Here is a 19,898-nt window from a genome sequence, read left to right as displayed (position 1 = left end):
AGTTCATGGCGCATTTCTGGTTATGGTGGTCGTGGTAGAGATGGACGAGGACGTGAGGGAGATCACAGTCGTGGCGGTCGTAATCTTTGTAGTTGTGGACGAGGACGTGACGGTTCCCGCTTTCGTTCGCATTGTGGTGGCACCAATCACACTGTTGATTATTGCTGGTAGCTCCATGGTTGTCCTACATATGGCGCTGCTTCTGTTACCTCCACAGTTGCTCATGAGGGACAGTCTTCCACCTTGACAATTAAGCGGTATTCTTCAAGGGAGTCTCTTATCATTTCTTGGGCTGCATATGATGCCCTGATGTGGCTTCATGTTCGTGATATTCCTAAGCTTTCTCACGCAGCTTCGGCCCAGTCGGGTACTGCTCTTCTTGCGTCATCCTCTCCTACCTCCTGGGTCATATAATCTGGAGCTTCCTCCCATATGACTGGTAAGTCATAACTCTATTCCTCTTATTCTCCTTCTCCCCATGCTCAATATGTCATAATCGCAGATGGAACCCAAACTCTCATCTCTAGGATTGACTCTATCTCTTTTTCTCATTCCTTACCTCTGCCCTCAGTCCTGCATGTTCCTTGTTTTCCATTAAATTTATTGTCTGTTAGCTCTCTTACTAAATACTTAAATTGTTCTATTACCTTCTTCCTTTCTTGTTGTTTGTTCTAGGACCTACAGACGAACAGAGTGATTGGTGGGCGGCACGAGCGATGAGGCGTTTATCTTCTCGATGATACACCCGTTGTCACCTTTAGTACCCTTTCTCTGGATCGAGAGTCCATGACACGGTGGCACTGCCGCTTAGGCCACCCATCTATAACTATATTGAGAATTTTGTTTCCCTCGTTATCTGTCAATAAACTGTTATGCCGTGATATTTGTGAATTGTCTAAACATCATCGTGCTACGTTTCCTCCTAGCTCTTCTGGGAGGAAACTTCAACATTTTGTTCTGGTTCACTCAGATATCTGGGGACCAGCTCCGATTACCTCCACTTTTGGATTTAGATATTTTGACACCTTTATTGATGATTATTTGCGCATGACTTGGGTTTATCTTTTGAAATCTAAAAGTGAAGTGGTTGATGCGTTTAAAGTGTTTTATCATGAAGTGTGCACTCAGTTTCAATGTTCTATTAAAACCCTCCATTCTGATAATTTGGGAGGGGGGAAGGAGAGGTAAATGTCTATTGCCTTTCTGTCCTTCTTGCAGAAGCATGGTATTTTGTCTCGGACGTCGTGTGCTCGCACACCTCAACAAAATAGTATCGTAGAACGAAAGAATCGTCATCTTTTTGAAGTTGCTCGCACCCTTCTCCTTGGTATGCACTACCTAAACATTTTTGGGGTGATGCCCTTCTAACTTCTATTTTTCTTATTAATCATATACCCTCATATATCCCGTCTTACAAATCTTCATTCACTATATTGTATCCTCATGATAATCAATTTCCTCTACCACCTAAAGTATTTGGTTGCACATGCTTTGTTCAACTTTTGGATGAAAGTAATGATAAACTTACCCCCATGGCAATTAAATGTCTTCTTAGGGTACACTTGGAGTAAAAATGGGTATAAATGTTATGACCCATTGACTCGCAAGCAATGTTCGAATTGTCGGTATCGTTACAAGTTTCGCTGGCTAGAGATAAAGATATAATATCGTTATCGCCGATAACCGGAAATGCAGGGAAAAGGAGGGAAACATGGAAAAAATGGTGGAATTTTTTAGTGAAACTTCAGGACATGCCTAAATACACATATTTACATATTCAGGAATGAAAAAATTGAAAAAAGAATGCATTAAATTAGAAGTTTCCATTTAATGGGGGCCAAAAGGCATGCGTTGTCGTAAGAAATCACTCAAATAGTAACCAAAATGAGTTTATATAATACAAATGCAACTGGCATACAATAATTAAGACATATAAAAGCAAATGAACTCAAAGATGTCAAATCAAAGATGGATTAGATTATTCAATCAGTGTGATATTTGATAGTCTGCCTATGTATGACACTTGATACCTAGCATTTGAAAATGGTACATGTGGCAAATTCTAATATAATCTAAACCGTGTTTTCGCTTCATCAAGATCTGTGTGACCTAATCAAGAGGTTGGTTGGCAAAAAAAATTTTTTTAAAAAAATCATTATAATGGCCCTATGAAGTTTTTAATGGTGGACATTTAATCAACACTATTTCCCTTAGTGTGGTCCACCTTAGATGCAGTCATGTAGATCTATCTCATTTTGGACTCATGCCTTAAAATTATCTATCAAAATAAATGGACGACATTGATAAAATATTTATCATTATGATGGCCCCACATAACATCGACCCATCAATCCACTGATATAAATAAGTGACATGTGGTTCCATATAAATTAGTACGCTTATCATACTAAGTCAATTGTGTGGGGCCCATTGTGATTTATGTATTTTATCCACCCCATCCATCCATTTTACAAGATAATTTTAAGGCTTGATCCCAAAGATGAAGCATATCCAATGCTCAAATGGACCACACCACATGAAACTATGTGAATTGAACATGCCTACCATTGAAAAATCATTAGGGGTCACAAAAGTTTTGGATCCATGTCATTTTTGTATTTTACCTTCATCCATCTCCGTGTGATCTTATGAATAACTTGGATGACAAATAATCACCACTGTGGGCCATAGCGCCTAGGAAGGTTTCAACAGCAGGAATCATTGTCCCCACCGCCTTGGCAATGTGGTCCACCCTAACTTTGGATCTGCCTCATTTGTGGGTTCACTACCTAAAATGATCTCGCTAATTGGATGGACCATGTGGATATAACACATACATCGTGGTGGGGTCCACATAACTTGGTGACATCCAGACGCCACTAAAGTTGGCACCCGCACACGAGGCTAAAAGGAAGCAGATTGCGTACCAATTAACTCCTAGGCTAAGCGTACTGAGTGAACTTTGTGGGGTCCACCGTGATTTATGTATTTTATCCACTCCGTCCATCCATTTTAGTAGATAATTTTTGGGCTTGAGCCTAAAAATTAAGTATATCCAAACTTCCAGTGGAACACAGAATGGGAAACAGTGAATTGAACATCTACCGTTGAAAATTTCTTGGAGGCCACAGAAGTTTTGGATTAAGCTTGTATTTGTGTTTTCTCTTCATCCATGTCTGTGTTATATTATGAACGGGTTGGATGAGAAATAAACATCACTGTGAACCCAAGAAATGTTTCAACAGTGGAAGTTATTATTCCAACTGTTTCCAATGGTATGGTCTACTTGATCTTTGGGTATGGTTAAATTTTGGTCTCAACCCCTCAAATAAGATGGAAAAACGGATGGACGGCGTGGATAGACTAGATACATTGACGGTGGGCCTAACAGATTTTACTCAGTAAGATAAGAGCGTTCTGTGTAACCAGTACACAATCTGATTTCCCGGACGCGGATTAGATACTGATCGGTTGAGTAGCGGGACTGGCTACACGTCACCAAGTTCTGTGGACCCCACTATGATGTACGTGTTGTATCCACAATGTCCATTCATTTGGAGATATTATTTTAAGGCATTACCTAGAGAACGAGGCAGATCCAAAGCTTTAGTGGACCCCACCACAAAAAATAGCAGGAAGATTGATGTACACCATTGAAACCTTCCCAAGGCCCAACATGATGTTTTATCGAAATCTAACCTGTTCAAAAATTAACAAAAACATTAAAGAAGGGAAAACACAAATATCAGCTTGATCGAAAACTTTTGTGGCCTTTAGAAGTTTTTAATGGAGGTGTCACTCTCCCCACTGTTTTCTATGGTGGGGTCCACTGGAGATTTGAATGTGACTCATTCTCTAGATCTTATGCTAAAATGATCTCTCCAGATGGATGGACGGCGTGGATTTAAAACATACATCATGGTGGGGCCCACAGAACTTGGTGACGTCACTTCAGTAGAGTCTCGCTACTCAACCTGCCAATAGCCGATCCGCGCCCGTAAAAAACCATTGCGCTATTTTTGAAACGAAAGAGGGTTTCGCCGTTTCGGAAGAGAACCCTCGAAACCCTAAAATTCCGAAAGAAAGTCTCTCCAAATCCCCTAATCTTCATCAGATTCTTCGCCGAAATCATCTTTAGGTTTTGAATTTTTGAGTATTTGAAGAAAAAAAGTGGAAGTAGAGATTGGATAGCACTTACGGCACACCGATCAATCAATTGGCCCACCGCAATTTCTGTTCACCCATCCTCTTCTACGATTGGCCCTCCTCTTCTACAGACTGCAGGTATGGTAATCCGCAAGTTTCCCCATTTTTTTCCTTTTTTTGGGATATTTTCCGTATTTACGCAATGCTCCAATGTTATCGGTCCTTTATCGTTGAAAATGGGTTGTTTGTTATAGTTATCCCTCGATTTTTCGCTGACAACTGGACTTTTCACAAAAAATCGATAAAATCTTCGAAAAATCGGCGATATTCGGAAGAGAAACGAAAAAAGGGAGTTTCGATGTCGGAACTCCAGCGATACCGAAATTATCGGCGATAATTCGATAATATCGCCGATAATTTAAACACTGCTTGCAAGAAATATGTATCTGTCGATGTAACCTTCTTTTAAGGTTTTTTTTTTTTCCAGCTCCAGGTCAATCCCTTTGTGATCCTCTTGGGAGTCAGGGGGAACATGACTCTTATCCTCTTCCTCCTTCCTCTAGTGATCACAGGGAAACTCCTCTCCATTTCGTTTAGGGCCCGTTTGGCCAGGTGGATTGGAAGGGATTGAATGGTATTAGGGTGGATGGCATGGATTTCTAGGTAATGATGGTGTTGTCAGTGGATTGTCTTGAGATCCATGGGATTGTTATATCCCTGGATTGCTATATCCAGTCTGTTTGGCACGCCTGGCCAATCCCAGGATTAAACCTTCCCATCCCTTCCAATCCCTCGAACCAAACACGTCCCAGGCAAATTTGAACGGATTAGGGTGGATTGGATGGGATTTAAAGGTAATGATGGTGTTGTCAGTGGATTGTCTTAAGATCCATGGGATTGGGATCAAATCACCGAGTCTGTTTGGCACGCCTGGCCAATCCCGGGATTTAACATCAAATCCCTTCCAATACCATCCAATCCCTTCCAATCTGACCAGCCAAACGGGCCCTTAGCATCCTGTCGGTGATTTCGGTGAACCTAAGCCTCTGCAGATATATCATCGTCAAGATAAATCTTCACACACTCAGCCGTCCACTCTTCTTCTCACTTTGGATGTTGACTCAGGTGACTCTCCTACCTCGAGTTTAAATTTCTCCATTGCCTTGCATAAATGGTCACAATCTTGTACTCAACACCCCATTGGTAATTTCATTTCATAGGATCATCTTTCACTATCTTTTTAGTCATTTGCAGCTTCCCTTTCATCACAAACTATTCCTTGGTCTCTCTCACATGCTCTTCAAAGTCCTGATTGGATGAAGGCGATGATAGAAGAAATGTCCGCTCTTGAGAAGAATCATACTTGAGAGCTTGTGCCTCTTCCTTTAAGGTATAAACCTATTGGATGTCAATAGGTTTATACAATTAAGTTTCTTCCAGATGGCTCCATTGATCGCTATAAAGCCCGCCTTGTTACTAAGGGTTATACACAAACTCATGGTGTGGAATACTTCGAGACATTCTCTCCAGTGGTTGAGCTTAATTTGATTCGCGTTGTTATCTCCTTGGCCATTAATTTATCATGCCATTGTTTCGACTTGATATTAAGAATGCATTTCTCCATGGGGACCTTGCAGAGGAAGTCTACATGCATCAACCTCCCGGGTTTGTTACTTCTCACAACCCTGCGCTTGTATGTTGGTTGAAGAAGGCTCTTTATGGACTCAAACAATCCCTACGTGCATGGTTCGAAAAATTTAGTCAGGTTCTCTTGGAGTTTGGCTTTGTTCGTAGTCATGTCGATCACTCTCTTTTTATGTCGTCGATCGACGGGCATCATGGTTCTCATTGTGTATGTGGATGATATTGTTCTGTCCGGTAGTAATTCGGTTGGAATGTGGGAGGTCAAAGAATTTTTGAAGACCAAGTTTGAGATCAAAGATCTTAGTCCTCTTCGCTGCTTCCCAGGATTTGAAGTTGGTCGCTCCTCATCCGGGTTGGTCTTGTCACAATGAAAATATGCACTTGATCTTCTCATGGAAACTAGCATGTTAGGGTGCAACCTGCTACCACCCCCATGGATACTTATCAGAAGCTTCGACCAGATGATGGTACTTTGCTTTCTGATCCCGGGATGTATCAAAGACTTGTAGACTGACTTATTTACCTGACTATTGCTCGCCCAGATCTCTCCTTTGCGGTGTGTATTGTTAGTCAATTCATGCAAGCTCCCCGTGCTTCACATCTCACGGCTATATACTGCATATTTTGGTATCTAAAATTAGCCTCGAGTCTTGGCCTCCGCTTTCAGTCTCATAGTCATCTTAATCTTTCTGGCTATTCCGATGCTGATTGTGCAGATAGTACTTATGATCGTCGCTCTACATTCGGCTTTTGTACCTTCCTAGGTGGCAATCTTATTACATGGAAGAGCAAGAAGCAACTGGTTATTGCTCGGTCCTTAGCTGAAGTAGAATATCGTGCTATGGCTCATGCAATGTATGAGCTCGTGTAGATTTGAAGAACTTGGTAATCCTCCTTTGGCTCCTATTTCTCTTGATTATGACAACCAAGCAGCCATCCGTATTGCTCGTAACCCAGTTTTTCACGAGTGAACCAAGCATATTGAGGTCGAATGTCACTTTATTCCTAAGAAAGTTGCCTCTAAGGAAATCATCACTCCTTTTGTTTGATCCGAGGATCAAGTTGCTGATGTACTAACTAAGTCCTTGAGTCGAGATGTTCTTCATTGTGTTCATGTCAAATTGGGCATGATCAACATCTATGCTTCAACGTGAGGGGGAGTCTAGAGAGTGTTGTATAGTGTATGTGTTTAGTGGCTCTTCTAATGTAAGTGCACATGCACGCTTTCCTCTTCTCCTGTAGTGTACTATATGTGCTCTATTCTAATAAACATTGTGTGTAAGGGCATGTTAGCCTACACACAACATTTTCCCCAAACTCTACTCTTTCTTCTTCTTCTCTCTCACTCCTCTTCTTTTCTCCACACTATAATCATCAAATCCTTTTCTACTGGTACTCCAGGGTATTCAATAACAAAATTGCTTCTCTGGAAATGGCCATCCATAGGATAACCTCTATGATGATTGAGTGGGTCTGCGCTAGATCAGATTTTGTGATATTTCGCTTGCAGATATGGTTTAATAGAGAGGGAAGAATAGGATGATGGTTTTTGGAACAAGGACATAGACAAGCACAAAACTTTCCAAGCGGGACGTACCTCACCAAGGATAAATTCAACTTCGATGGATGCTCAGGGGCTCACAGGGTTCAACAGGGATTGTTGGAGTTCTAACAGATGGTCATGGTGGTTCTTGGTAGCTTTCTCCAGCCTGTGTGAAGACGGGCGGTCCTCTTGTAGCAAAGGCACTCTTGCTTCGAGAAAGCATCCATATATATTTTGAGCCGTATGCTGGGATATTTAATGTTGAAGGAGAGTCTAAAAAATGGTTATTGGGGGGAAATTGGGGGCTCAACAACTTGCTACTTATGCCACGGATGCTAAGGTTTTACTAGTAAGTGATTGAGCAGTTTGGCCATCTAGTGGTCAAGGTATATGAACATAAAAAATCTGAAGAAACTGGAACATGAAAAAAATTTAGATTCATGCCCAGATTGCAATTGGTTTCATTTTTATGGTGGAAAGATTCCTCTGTTCATTTCGAGTGGCTCAGAAAATAGAAACTGCATTATGTGGGTTTTTGTTTTCCATTTTTTCCGCCTCAAATAACCTTATGTTAATGATTTGGAGGGAAAACATCCCAACAGCCATGGGAATACCCAAAGATACCCTGAAGTAAGATAGGCAAACCAGTTGGCCCAGTTTTGCCAAAGCTTAAAGACTTTAAATGCAGCAGAATCTTTTTCAAGGCTTCATAAACCTATTCAGAATTGTGCTCAATATAACTTGTTTGATGCAATGTTGTTTCATGCAATGTTACAGCTAAATAAACAGTCAATCACATTAGTAAGAAGCAACATGCATCTAATAAACAAAGGAAAAAAAGAAAGGAAGAGACAAGATATACATGAATTGGGTTAGCAACTGCCTGGATGGTTTGACAAAAGTTAGGATCGGGCCTCGATAAATGAGAGTGGGTCACACCTGGGCCCAACTTGCAGGCTCAAGTAATGGAGGTCAGGTCCAGGCCCAGGCTTAGACAAATTTCTATTTATGCTGGACTGAGCTTGGGAAAGGGCCCATTCATGACCTTACTGGGGGGGCCCGAACTTGACATCCAATTATTAAATGGGCTATGCCCATGCCTGAATTCTAGACCATATTAAGATTGGACCATTCAAAGACAGCCTAAGCCATTTCCCATAGATAAGGTGGATGTAGGGCTGTCACCGAGTTGAGTAGACCCGCCCAAGAAGGTTTGGATTCAGGTCTGGGTCACAATACCTGAGGTTCCACATTCAGGTCAAAGTCTTCGATGCATGTTAATTGTTAAGTAATCGTAATATATAACAGATATTAGTTAGATTAGTTAACATAATAACATATAATATTAATATCAATATTAACCGGGTCCAACATGTTGGGTAGTTAAGGAAATACATGTTCATAGGATGAGAGCGGAATGTGGATCAAGGTCTTCAAAAAATGGTAACACAATGGCCGTCACGTAACGGAAATGACACGGGCCATTATGCATTACTGGGTCGTAATGGTCCTACCTAAAAAAATGGCCCGTATTGTGCCTATAATGGCTATTATGGGCCCACATTAGGCCATAACGGCTATTATGGGCCCATAACAGGCAGTAACGCTAAATGCATAACGGCTTATACAAGCCCTTCAAAAAGTGTTGTTTTCGATTTTTGCATATTCTCCCCTCTTTTCTACATTTTACCTTCATGAGTGTTTTAAAACCTTTTTTTTAATACCAAATTTGCACAAGTTTGAAGAATAAAACACAAGACTTAAGCTTCACTCGATGAATCGAAGATCTAGGGCCAGTTTAGGGAAAAATTCCAATTTTTTGTTTTTCCTCACTATAAAAGTGTTGATTCAACAAGATGGAAAAATCGAAAAAAAAAAGAAGAGAGAGAGATAAAAAATTCCTTTTTTTTTTTCCCTACCATAAAAGTTGATTCAACGTGATATGACCAAATTGACTAAATCTTGTTAGATTTGTGTTCAATTTGCCATATATATATATATATACATATATATATATATATATATATATATATATATATATATATCTTTTTATCTTTTTAGATAGTATGCTTCATCTTCCAGCAATATTCATTCTTTTTTCAAATTTTTGTGGAATGTTTAGAGTTTAGATTGATGAACTACATCTACAGAGGTTAGATCTACATATGCATGCAATAAATTAATGTTTTTGAGCACTTTTTCTATTTGCTGTGTACTTGTGGCAATTTCAGGCCGTTTTTGGGACGAATGGTGACAAATTTTTTCCTTCATATTTTTTGAGTGAATGGAATAAAATGGTTAGGGATATGCATTAATGAGATGAATCACATGGATCACAAGAATTTTAGACCCTTTTAGGCTGTTCGAGTGTACTCAAATTGGCTCAACATTGTTCATCCAAATTTTATATTAATTTTTTTAAGGAAAATGTTGTTAAAGAGTTCCATGGATTGCACGAATTTCAGACCATTTTCAGGTGCACCCAAATCGGCCTGACACAATTTGTTCAAATTTTATTTTAAACTTCTGTTTTATATTTGTTAGGATATTGTTGTTTTACCATTATATGTTTATATTTTAGAAGGAGCTTGAGGATTTGGGATAGCCAACTTGAGTCAGTTGAGACGGATACAACCGTGGATTGGTTCGATACTTTGAGAGTTAAAATTGGACTTGGTTGATGGCTTTGGTATGACTGTAGTATGGATGTGGTGGTGGTAGTACCCGTACTTAGGTGTTTGCTCCTGTCACACCCCAAATTCATTTTCTGGCGCCCATTCGCTGTAATCCAAGTTCAGATTTGACAACCTCCGTAATATCCCGTTTTCAGCACTTAATGTCCATTCACCAAGTCCCGGAAACGGAATACCACAATGAGGATTTTCAGGGTTTTTTGGTTGTTGTTGTTGTTGTTGTTGTAAAAGAGCAGAGCCACAATGTACCACAAACCAAGACATCATCACATTTAACTATTATAAAAGGATTCGAGTACAGTGTTGGAAAGGACAATACAAAGCATAATTAAAACTACAAAAGATCAGTCATGTACTCTAGTCGTACTATTGCTGCTGTCTAGCTTAATCTGCACGTAAACAATGTGCGTAAGCTTACTACGAAGCTTAGAGAGTGCATGTACCATGCATGTAACAAATATACATATGTCAGAGTATGCATAAATGATGGAGAGTTGTACTATCAAATATATGAATGTCGCTAGCCATATTGAGGCTAGGTAGTACGACTGAAAGTCGGGCGGGTTGGGTCGGGTTGGTGATCAACCCTAGCCCAACCCAAGGTTCCTATACCTCAACCCTAACCCAACCCAACCTCGGGTTGGGAATTCTCAACCCAAGCCCAACCCAAGCGGGTTCGGTCGGGTTGGCCAGGTTGGTCGGGTAGATATATGCTAATATTTTCATTATTACATTAGTCTATTATATTTTCAATACAACTTTTATTTTTTATACCTAGAATTTTATTAATTATATATATAGTTATTTATCATAAAGAACATTTTTTCTAAACAAGCTCGCTAAAATATAGGACAAGTACTCCTTTAGAAATCATATTGTGCATCAAACAATCTATTTGGGAGAGAGAAATCCGGTGTATCTTGTTAGCTCGAGTCATCGGAACTGACGCGGACCAATGAAACCTGACAGCATTGGAATTTCTTGTGCCTTCGACATAGACGATCTGCACTCAATTATAATTAATTTATAAGGAACTTATATATTAATCAGGTTCGGGTTGGGTCGGGCAACCCGAGACCTCAACCCGAGCCCAAGTTTTGTCGGGTTGGCGTTTGTATGGCCCAAGCCCGAGACCAAACCCTATAAATCATGCCCAAGCCCAACCCATTGTCGGGTCGGTCACGGGTCAGTCGGGTTGAACCCACCCAACTTTCAGCCCTAAGTACGAAGGCCTATCAGGCCAAATGTTATATCAAGCCATGCAATACAAGCTAGCAATTCCTGACATCTAATCCACATCATAGTACGATTATCATGTGGAACATCACTAAGATCTCGTACACTTCCGACATTGGCTGGTGCCCATCGCATGGATAACCCAGCGAATAGAAGAGACCTCACTATCTGCCTCGTTAGTGATATGCCAAAACCCACTCGGCTTGTCGATAGCAAACCCATTTCGGAGATGGTCAAACTCAACCTAGCATAAATCCCTCTACACCTGAGAAGGTAAGGTCGCACCCCTTTTCAATTGACATTGACATAGTGGGAGACACGGCTTATTGCAGGGGCATTTTCACGTTAGGCTCGAGTGGGGTGGCTTGTAGGATGCAGGGGCACACTCGGGGTGGGTGGCCCGCTGAACCCATATGATTTGGGGTCCACAAGGGGGGTTCATCCGAGGACCTAACGCATGGATGTGAGGCCTGGGCAATGAGATAAAGGGATCAATTCACCACACTATTAGTTCGAGCTTTTAGAGCAAGTGGTTAATCGTCCTGCATCATATTTGGCCCTCGTGCGCTCATGATTCCACTTAGTCTGGATATTGAAGCGTCCTACTGGTACCACAGCGTTTAGGGCCTTTCGCCCATGGACATCCTTATCACCCAATATGCTGTGACAGAATTTTCGGTGTCTATTAACTCATTCGCCAGCTATATCCATATGACGTAAATACGTCCTCGATATCTCTAGGAAGTAGATGCAATGTGCCATACATAGTGCATCGTGCATGAATCACACTATTCAAGCCATGCATCAAATCCAACGATGATCATACGGGTGACCGTGTCTCATACAGGTCCCTAGTGTGTTGTGATGCATATACTGCAGGTTTTCCTTTCATTGAGTAATTTAATCCATGATATGAGTACTATCCACAATCCGTGGCCGGATGTACTCTATGATACATTCACATTCTTAATCAAGCATACATATGATGCGTATGAGCATATGGATGAGTATGATATACACTAAACTAGGCATATTATTAGTGTTGACCATTTTTAGGCCAAGTATACTAGCATGTTACTAATCATGGCACATACATATATATATTTTCATCCATATAAATACACACACACACACACACACACACACCCCACGTAGGGTACATCAACCTGAAATGGTATAATATAAAGAGATTAAGATGACCCGAATGGTAGATCCTACTAGAAGTTAAATGTCAATGTGGCATAGTACACTTGAAACTTGCATCGACCTCACAGTTAGGCCTGTGTACATAGAATGGCTAGAAAAACTGATGTACAGTGCCGGTATATATACATATATATAGCATGGTGACATCACGGTCAGAAGTTCTATTAAAACAAATGGATGGCATGAATAAGCTACGTACATCAAGGTGACCCTTACCCAGAATAACTAAATATCTGGATAAAGTACATACTCTATGTGGTGCCTAAGAGTGTTTCAACAGTGGACATCAGCGTCCCCACTGCTTCCTGCAGTATTGATCACTTGAGATTTTGATCTATCTCATAACTAGGCCTCTTGGCCTTAAGATGATATGGAAAATCGGATAAACGATGTTGATAAAATATATACATCATGATGAAGTCCAGAAGGTTTTAATGGTGGCTCTTCCAGTCCACAACTTCCCATGGTTGGGCCCACAAATCTTGGGCACGTGGCCCTGTGCCAAAGATTGGATGGAATATAAACATCATGGTGGATCTTAAAGGTTTCAATGGAGGGTGTCATTACCACTATGGTTCCTAGTGGAGTGGCCCACATGAAATGTAGATTTGTCTCATTTTTAGACCCATGGCCTAAAATGATATAGGAAGATGGATGGACGGCGTAGATGAAACACATGCATCGTTGTGGGGCCTCGAGAAGTTTCAATGATGGACGTCACTATCCCCACTGTTTTCCTTGGTGTGATCCACCTGAAATGTAAATTTGTCTTATTTTTGGGCCCATGGCTTAAAATGATATGGGAAAATGAGTAGACGGCGTAGATGAAACACATGCATCATGGTGCCCAAAAAAGTGTCCGCCCTCCTTACGAACGCTGGGCAGTAGTGCCCTCTGGATGTTGATTGTTCCAGCATCAAAATCCCTTCTTTTTTCACTATATATATATATATATATATACAGCAATGGGGTCCACGTACAGATGATCTAGTCCATCTAGGGGTGTACATTGGATCGAATTGGCCTCGGCTCGGCCACTAGCTGACCCCAGCTCGAAGTCGGCTCGGCTCGGTCCTCGAGCCTGACTGGCCAGCTCGGCTCGGTTTGGTCAATAGCTTGGGCCAGTTCAAGCCAAGATCGAGCCGAGTTCACCATTGCAGCATTTTTACAAACACCTAGACTGCACCTTCAAAATCTCACTGTATTTGAGACAACAACAATGGTTTTACAGGTATTTTATCAAACACCTTCTAAGCAACATAAAAATCAAGAAAAAAAGGTGTTGGTTTCATATACATACCTTCCTTGCCACCAGCCACACTTCTTTGAGTCATTTCATCAAACACTTGCTGAGCAACATCAATATTAAAGTAACCAAGTCACCGAACTGATTCGATTCGAGCTAGGTTCGATCCGAGTCGAGTTGAGTTGGGGCAAAAGCTCAAACTCATTTTCGAGCTCAAAAAATCAGCTCGACTCGGTTGACACTCAGCTTCGAACTGAGTCAAATCGAGCTTTTTCAAGTCAAGTCAAGCGAGCTAACAGAGCTAGCTTAGTTCGTGCACACCTCTAAGTCCATCCATGAGATTGGTCAGCCCATGACGGGCCCAAAAAGACCTATCTTGGATAGGTTTTGGTGGCATATGAAAATCATATTGGCCTTGGAATGGTTTTAATGACCGACGCCTCACTGTTTTCTACTGTATGGACCACTTGAGATTTGGATGTCTAATTTTTGGGCTTATGGCCTAAAATGATTTGGCAAATTGGATGGACAGCTTGGATGACACACATCCATCAAGATGGGTCCAAAAATGCTAGATGACATTAAACCCAAAAATAAGAAAGTTCCAACGGTGGGTGTCGCTATTTCCTATAGTGGGGTCCACCCGTAATCTAAATCCGACTCAATTTTGTGGCCTAGCCCTAAAATGATTTGGCAGGATGGATGGATGGTATGGATATAATATGTACGTCATGATGGGCCCCATGAGTGGGCCCAAAAAATGCTGTAAAGATAATTGTGGCATTGCCATCTCTGCCTCAAGATGGTTGTGGCACAGTCGTGTCTGCTCACAAGTGGGTCTGGCCCACCCATTCATCATCTTAGCCCACTTTATCATCAATCTGAGCCATCATGGAACTTTCCAAAGCCCAGATCTACAAGATACAGTTAAAACAATAAATTAAATGGAAAACCATGTTGTTGAATGGCTTGGATCGCAAGGCCTAACCTTATGCTTACTATTCCTCTCTCTGTTTCTGAATATGAGTCATATCCAAATTTCAGGTGAATCCCACCATAGGAAACAATGACACCCACCGTCGAAACTTTTTTTTTTTGTTTAATGCCCATCCTGATGAATGCATCTCACCCACAAGCCGTCCATCCGATTTGCCAAATCATTTAAGGCCACGAGCCGAAAAATGAGACATCCAAATCCCAGGTGGTCCATATAATAAAAAACAATGAGGTTAAGCGTCGGCAATTAAAATTGTTCCAAGGCCAATATGGTGTTCATATGCCACCAAAACCTACCCCAAATAGGTCTTTTTGGGCCCGTCATGGGCTAGCCAATCTCATGGACGAACTGGATCATCCGTACGTGGACCCCACTCGCTGAAAATAAATAAATAAATATATATATATATATATAAGGATTTTGATGCTAGAATAGTCAACATTCGTAAAGAGGGCGAATGCCCTATTTGGGCACCATGATGCATGTGTTTCAACTACGCCATCCACCCATTTTCCCATATCATTTTAGGCCACGAGCCTAAAAATGAGACATATTTACATCTCAGGTGGATCACACCATAGAAAACAATGGGGATAGTGACGTCCACCATTGAAAACTTCTTGAGGCCCCACCATACTGCCTGTGTTTCATCTACGTTGTCCATCCATCTTCCCATATAATTTTAGGCCATGGGTCTAAAAATGAGACAGATCTACATCTCATGTGGGCCACTCCATAGGGAACCATAGTGGTAATGACAACCTCCATTGAAACCTTCAGGATCCACCGTGATATTTATATTCTATCCAATCTTTGGCACAGGACCATGTGCTCAAGATCTATGGGCCCCACCATGGGAAGGTATGAACTAGAAGAGCCACTGTTACTTAAAACCTTCATGGACCTCATCATGATGTATTGGTTTTATCAAAACCATTCATCCGATTTTCCATATCATCTTAGGCCAAGGGACCCATATATAACATAGATCCAAATTTTAGGTGATCCATACCACAGGAAGCAATGGGGACGATGATGTCCACTGTTGAAATGTTCCTAGGCCCCACATGGAGTATGTACTTTATCCAGATGTTCAGTTATTCTTGACAAGTTATTCTAGGGAAGGGGCCACCTGGATATACGTAGTTTATTCATGCCATCCATCTGTTTTAACATAACTTCTAACCGTGATGTCAACATGATAGATATATATATATATATATATATATATATATATATATATATAGATATATATATATATATATAAAAGGAAAAGGTACCATGTGCTCGACCTCACGATAAGCTCCAGTGAGGTCGAGCTGTGTGGGCCCCACCGTTATGTGTGTCGACCATCAACACCGTGAATTTGATGGGTCCCCTTTAAATTATGGGATATCCCAAAAATCAGCCGTATACGGAACTCAGGTGGGCCATACCATCTAAAATCATGTGAAGACACCGTTAAAACATATAAAATAACTTGGTGTGCCCACCTGAGTTTTGAATGATGCTGAAACTTGGTCTGAACCCTCATCCAAGTGGGACACACATAATGGATGGGCTGGATTTGCAAACCACATCTCGGTGGGCCCAAAAAATGGTTATGAATGTTTTAATGGTGCACGGCCCCTCTCCACTTCTGTATGTGGTGTGGCCCACACAAGTCACGGATTGACTTGATTTTTGAGACCTAGGCACACGATGGAATGGTGCATCTGACTGATGGGGTAGATGTTCGAAACGCATCACGGTGGGGCCCACAGCTCGACCTCATGGGACGGACTCGTGAGGTCGAGCACATAGTACCTTTTCCCTATATATATATATATATATATATATATATATATATATATATATAGAGAGAGAGAGAGAGAGAGAGAGAGAGAGGCATGCTCACCTACACACGTGTGCACCTTTGCACACGTGTCATGGGTGTTGAATCCGAACGGTCCATAAGATGCGGAATCCCATGAAACCTTAGGGGGTGAATTTTCACCCTGATCTAAGATTCTGGTGGGCCATAGCAAAGAGAAATTCAAATCAAGGGAAGAAACTGTTTGCAATTTTCATGGCCCACCAAAGTCTTGGATCAAAGTAAAAATTCGTACTAGGAGGTTTCATGAGGTTCTGCTTCATGTGGACCGTTCAGATTTGCGAGACTCATCAAATATGATTAGTTCTCAAAAAAGTTCTTATGTAGTACGTACGAACTGGTTCGCAGGTGAGCGTTTCCGTATATATATAAATATATATATATATATATATATATATATATATATATATATATATATATATATATATATATGTTTATGTTTATCCGCACTATACATCTGTTTTTCTAACCATTCTATGTACACACGCCTAAATGTGAGGCCGATGTAAGTCTCAAGTGGACCATACCACATCAACATTTAACTTCTAATTGGATCCACTATTTAGGTCCTCTTAATCTCTTTATATTGTACCATTTCAGTTTGATGCTCCCTACGTGGCGCGCACGCGTGTGTGGATGGATGGATGGATGGATGGATGGAAATATATACGTATGTGCCATGATTAACATGCTAGTATACTTGGCCTGAAAATGGTCAATACTTATAATATACCTAGTGTAGTGCATATCATACTCATTCATATGCTCATACGCAACATATGTATGCTTGATTATGAATGTGAATGTATCATAGAGTACACCCGGCCACGGAATGTGGATAGTACTCATATCATGGATTAAATTGCTCGATGCAAGGAAAACCTACAGTATATGCATCACTATGCACTAGGGACCCATACGAGATAGGGTTGCCCGTATCATCATCGTAGGATTTTATGCATGGCTTGAATAGTGTGATTCATGTATGACGCACTATGTATGGCACGTTGTATCTACTCCCTAGCAATATCAGGGACATTTGCGCCGTACAGATATGGCTGGCAGATGAGTTTATGGACATCAGAAATTCTGCTACAACATATCGGGCGCTAAGGATGTCGATTGGTGAAATGCCCTAAATCCTATGGTACCAGTAGGACACTCCAATGTCTACACCGAGTGGAATCATGAGCGCATGAGGGCCAAATACCAGTAGGCCGCATGTCCTACAATGTCAAGGTCAGTTGGAAGGGGGTGTCAACTTACATGCTCAGGCAAAGAGGGCTTTATGCTAGGTTGAGTCTGACTAGCTCCGAAATGGGTTCACCATCGACGAGTTGAGTGGGTTTTGCATACGAATAGTGAGGTCTCTTCCACTCGCTTTGTTATGCGTGCGATGGGCAGCAACCAGTGTCGGAAGCGTACGAGACCCCTGTGATGTTCCACATGATAATTGTACTATGATGTGGATTAGATATCAGGAATTGCATGACATTAGGCCCGATAGGCCTTTGAACTACCTAGCCTCAATATGGTTGACGACATTCATGTATTTGACAATACACCTCTCCATCATTGCCCCATACTCTGATATCTGAATATGTGTTACATGCATGGTGCACGCACACATGTACTCTCTAAACTTCATAGTAAGCTTACGCATGTTGTTTACGTGTAGGTTAAGCTAGACAAGAACAACAGTACGATTGGGGCACGTGATTTATCTTTTGGAGTTTTAATTATGCTTTGTATTTCCCTTTGCAGCACTGTACTCGAATCCTTTTATAATATTTGAATGTAATGATGTCTAGGTTTGTGGTACATTGTGGATATGCTCCTTTAGAAGAAAAAAAAAATTACCTTAAAAACCCTCCTTGTGGGATTCTGTTTCCAAGACTTTGAATGGGCACTGAGTGCCGAAAACAGGATACAACAGAGGTTGTCAAACCCAAACTCGGATTACAGTGAATGGGCACCAAAACCCGAATTTTGACTGTTACAAGGCCAGAATGGTTGTTATAGCTAGTGTTCAAAATATCGGTATCATGTTATGTATCACACCCTTGGGATACAAATACGTATTGGTTATCGCACAGGATATATCGTTTGTATCAGGTAATTTATCAAACTTTTTGGTAAAACGTTAGGGAAATGGTTGAATTTTTCAATGAAACTTCACGGATTGTTAAAAAAAGACCTTAATATATATACTTTTAAATCATAATATCTAAAAAAAGAAGTGCAAATAGTTGGTTTCCTTTGTATAGGGTCCCAAGTTATGTATTGTCTGATTGAACTAATGCAATTATATTCAAATTGAATGGATAACATTTAAAGTGTACGTGATGATCATTTCATCAAATACTCCTAAATACTTCGAAATTAGTCTCAATTGACAGCTGGTTGAAGGGAAATTTCAAAAAATATATATATTATTATTTTTTAATTAAAAATAATTTTTATTTTCTGAAAATTGACAAGGACTTAACAAATCAGTAGATCAGCCCTCATACATGCTTGATTTCATGTTTGAAGTGCAACATTGCAAGCAATTTGGGAGAAATTGGAATCCAATTTCAGAAATTTCCACAAATTTTCCCAAATCGGACCACCTACACTCAAATTTCAAAATTACAATGTATGTGATGATAATTTCATCAAATACTCCTAAATACTTCGAAATTAGTCTCAATTAACAGCTAGGTGAAGGTAGATTTCGAAGAAAAAGAAAATATGGAGAACATGAAGAACCAATGGATATCGAAATCAAAGCCCCAACGCCATGATTTTTTTATGCAAACGTAAAGAACAAATGGATTTGTAACCATTTGACACTAATTTAACATGATTTCAACAAAAAAATGGATCGAAAATTGAAAATGCTCACCGGATCGAACATGTGGGATATATCGGCACTACTTGTGCGTTTCGTATCGCACAGGTGGGATACAATATATATCGTGGGATATATCGGCCGATATCATCAACATTTAAAACATTGGTTATGGCCCGTATATTAATGGTCTCCAGGCCAGCCGTTACGATGGTCGTTACTGTTATTGAATACCTTAGCATAGACAATATGAGGATGTTGAGATGAACGAGTGGTAGGACAAGGAAGAATTGAATTAGAAATGAATCCGTTTGAGGGAACGTAGGAAAGTAATACCAATAGGTAATAAGATGAGGGAATGTGGACTTAAGATGGTTTGTCCATGTGCAAGAGAGACCAAGAATTGCACCAATTAGGAGTGAGTTGGTTCGACTTGCAATTTCTAAACTGAACGACCTAAAAGGACGTGGGTGGAGGAAGT

The 19,898-nt window shown here is 40.6% G+C and overlaps 1 protein-coding gene across 1 annotated transcript in view; it reads right to left on the bottom strand.

Annotated features, from left to right (window-relative positions):
• Nucleotides 1-19,898, bottom strand: part of LOC131243482 (calcium-dependent protein kinase 28-like) — a 44,586-nt gene that overhangs the window by 7,016 nt on the left and 17,672 nt on the right. The gene's annotated exons all lie outside the window — the stretch shown is intronic.

This window comes from Magnolia sinica, chromosome 4, assembly GCF_029962835.1.
Source record: "Magnolia sinica isolate HGM2019 chromosome 4, MsV1, whole genome shotgun sequence".
Taxonomy (NCBI): Eukaryota; Viridiplantae; Streptophyta; class Magnoliopsida; order Magnoliales; family Magnoliaceae; genus Magnolia; species Magnolia sinica.
The sequence above is the reverse complement of the archived record's forward strand: the minus strand, read 5'-3'. Positions and strand labels throughout refer to the sequence as shown.